At 39.7% G+C, this 3,589-nt stretch overlaps 1 pseudogene; it reads right to left on the reverse strand.

Moving 5' to 3' along the window:
• Nucleotides 1-3,035: 3,035 nt before the first annotated feature.
• Nucleotides 3,036-3,150, reverse strand: LOC137229620 (U6 spliceosomal RNA; annotated as a pseudogene).
• Nucleotides 3,151-3,589: the final 439 nt, after the last annotated feature.

The following is a 3,589-nucleotide window of genomic DNA, read 5'->3' on the forward strand; positions in this document are numbered from 1 at the left end:
TGTCTTAAGGTGGTGGGATTTCTGTCTGCCGAGATGCAGCCCTTCCCCATCCCTAGCCCCACCACTCATTGTAGGAAGAGCAGAGTAACGTTTGTCCTGAGAAACAACAATGGCTGATCCTTAAGGACCCGTGCAAATAAACAGTGATGTTGTCACTCAGTGGTCTGAGGACAGAGCAAGGTATGGGCAGTAACTGAAAGACATTTACAAGGAATTCTTGTTCTCCTGCTGAGCCATTTTTAACTGCTAAAGCCTCAGAAGGGTTTAGGATTTATCTGGAGAAAAGCATAAGAATGAGCATCTAAAATCTAGGATTCCAAGCCCTTTGCTCAGGTTTGGAAATCTTCCTAGAACAGGGAACTTTAATAGCATAGGATTAAGAGCTAGGGCATGGGAGTCAGACATCTTGGTTTCAGATTTTGATCTGTCACTAAATAGCTGTGCAGACTTGGAAAAGGTGCTCAACTTCTCTGAATTGTTTCCTCATCTACAAAGGGAACTTCATCAGAATATCTGTCAGAATGAATTAGGATTAGGTTGATCTGCCAGTACCGTGAAACCTAAGATAACAATAGTTTTAATGAGATAGAAGTCTGTTTCTCTCTCATGTAACCCAGCAGTCCAGGCCTGGTATGGAGATCCCACATGACCACATAGTCATTCTACCATCTTTAATGGTGGCTTTAATATCTGGGTCAAAATGGATGCTGCAGCTCCAGTCCTCACACACATATTCCATAGAGGAAGCAGGCAAAGTGAGAAGAAGGGAATGGCCTTCCCCTTTATAGACATGTCCCACAAAATTGCACAGCCCTCTTACTTTCTTTTGTCCCAAACTTAATCACATGGCCACTTCTGGCTGCAAGAGAGCCTGGGAAATGTGATCTGTATTCTGGATGGGCACGTGCCCAGATGCAATTAGGAAAGTCTGTTACTGAGAGGAAAGAATGGTATTGGGGGACGCATAGGATTCTCCGCTACCCAACCTATCAGGCTATGTGAGGATTCAGATAATTCTAGTAAAGTGCTTTGCACAGAGGCCAGGCCAAAGGAAGTGCTCCATGAATGGCTGGGATTGCTGCCATTCCTCACTCCACCCAGACCACCAGTGTTTGCTTCGAGGTTTCCAGGAGGGCACTGCAGCTGCTAGGCAAGAGGCAGAGCAGCACATGTAAAGATGCTGTTTGTGGCACGTGGAGAGTGCAGAGGGCTGTCAGGGAGCAGGGCTGGGAATATGGTGAGGTGAAAGAGGCACTCACCTCGGGTGCATAATTGGGGGGCGGGGCGGGGGTGTTGCCAAAACTCTCAGTACTCAAGAAGAGTAATACTTTAATGTAATATTTTTTAAAACCAGAATTAATGCAAAACATCCACAATTAACAAAAATAAAGATGGGATCCAACTCTGCACTTCAACAACTCACTTCACCTGGTTCACCCTAATCCTAGACCTGTCACATCCTATTTTTCCTGGCAGCGCTCAGGCCTGAGAGAATTAATGCAGTGTTAGGGGGATTAGTTTAAAATGTGGGGGATGTATTTGTAATAATTAAGTAGGATCCAACAACATATAAACTCTCTAAGGTATATGGATTTCTTTAATCTATACGTTTAAAGAGATACAGTACTCCTTTTAAAATTAAGAAATCCATACTGCCTAAATCACAAGAAAGAAAATTGAAAGCATTTAAAATTGTACCACTAAGACAAAACCTTAATTAATATTTTAATGTCTATCATTCCATCTTTTTAAAGTGTTATGTGTGTATATATATATGTACGCATACATATATATACTTTTCATTTAAAATTGAATCATTCAGTATATAACACAACCTGCGTTTTCATTTAACAGTATTTCTGTATTACTACATATTCTTCTACAATATAATTTCTTTTTTATTTTATTGAAATACGGTTGATTTACAATGTTGTGTTAATTTCTGCTGTACAGCAAAGTGATTCAGTAATACATATATATATTCTTTTCCATATTCTTTTCCATTATGGTTTATCACAGGGTACTGAATATAGTTCCCTGTGCTATACAGTAGAACCTTGTGGTTTATCCATTCTATACATGAGTTTGTATCTGCTAATCCCAAACTCCCAATCCTTCCCTTCCCCATCCCCACCCTGCCTTGGCAACCAGAAGTCCGTTATCTGTATCTGTGAGTCTGTTTCTGTTTCATAGATATGTTTCATTTGTGTTATGTTTTAGATTCCACATACAAGTGATGTCATATGGTATTTGTCTTTCTGATTTACTTCTCTTAGTATGATAATCTCTAGGTCCATCCATGTTGCTGCAAATGGCATTATTTCATCCTTTTATATGGCTGCATAATACTCCATTGTATTTATATACCACGTCTTCTTTATCCATTCATCTGTTGATGGACATTTAGGTTGTTTCCATGTCTTGGTTGTTGTAAATAGTGCTGCTATGAACATAGGGTGCATGTGTCTTTTTTTTTTTTGTGGTATGCGGGCCTCTCACTGTTGTGGCCTCTCCCGTTGCGGAGCACAAGCTCCAGACGCACAGGCTCAGCAGCCATGGCTCACGGCCCAGCCGCTCTGCGGCATGTGGGATCTTCCTGGACCGGGGCACAAACCTGTGTCCGCTGCATCAGCAGGCGGACTCTAAGCCACTGTGCCACCAGGGAAGCCCAAATGTGTCTTTTTGAATTAGAGTTTTGTCTGGATATGTGCCCAGGAGAGGGATTGCTGAATCATATGGCTACTCAATCTTTAGTTTTTTGAGGAAATCATACTGTTTTCCATAGTGGCTGTACCAATTTACATTCCCACCAACAGTGCAAGAGGGTTCCCTTTTCTCTACACCCCCTCCGGCATTTTTTATTTGTAAATGTTTTAATGATGGCCATTCTGACCAGTGTGAATTGATACCTCATTGTAGTTTTGATTTGCATTTCCCTAATAATTAGCAACGATGAGCATCTTTTCATGTGCCTATTGGCCATCTGTATGTCTTCTTTGGAGAAATATCTATTTAGGTCTTCTGCCCATTTTTTGAAAAATATGGAACGCTTCACAAATTTGCATGTCATCCTTGTCTTGTGCAAGGGGCCATGCTAATCTTCTCTGTATCATTCCAATATTTTAGTATATGTGCTGCCGAAATGAGCACAATATAATTTCTTATGTTCTGTGTATATGCCAAATTTAGATTGTTTCCAACTTTTTTGCTCTTACAAATAGCTCTACAATAAATATCCTTGTGGTTAAATTGTTTTTGCAATTATCTGTTTATTTACTTGGTCTAAATTCCTAAAAGAGGAATTGCTAGTCAACCTTCTTAAGATTGCCAAATAGCCTTCCAGAACGTTTCTACCAATTTATTCTCCTTCCAGAAGTGTGTGAGAGTATGTGTTTCCCATACCCTTGACAACATTGAGTGTAATAATTTTTTAAATCTCTACTGACTTAAATAGTGAAAAATAAAGATAAAAGTTTTGTATTCACATTTCTTTAAATGCTAATGGAGGTAAAGGTTTTGTTCATTTTTTTATTAGTATTTGCATTTTTTTAAATAAATTGCATGAAGAGGTAAGATCTTTGATGGCAGA

The sequence above is a fragment of the Pseudorca crassidens genome, chromosome 8 (genome assembly GCF_039906515.1).
Source record: "Pseudorca crassidens isolate mPseCra1 chromosome 8, mPseCra1.hap1, whole genome shotgun sequence".
Taxonomy (NCBI): Eukaryota; Metazoa; Chordata; class Mammalia; order Artiodactyla; family Delphinidae; genus Pseudorca; species Pseudorca crassidens.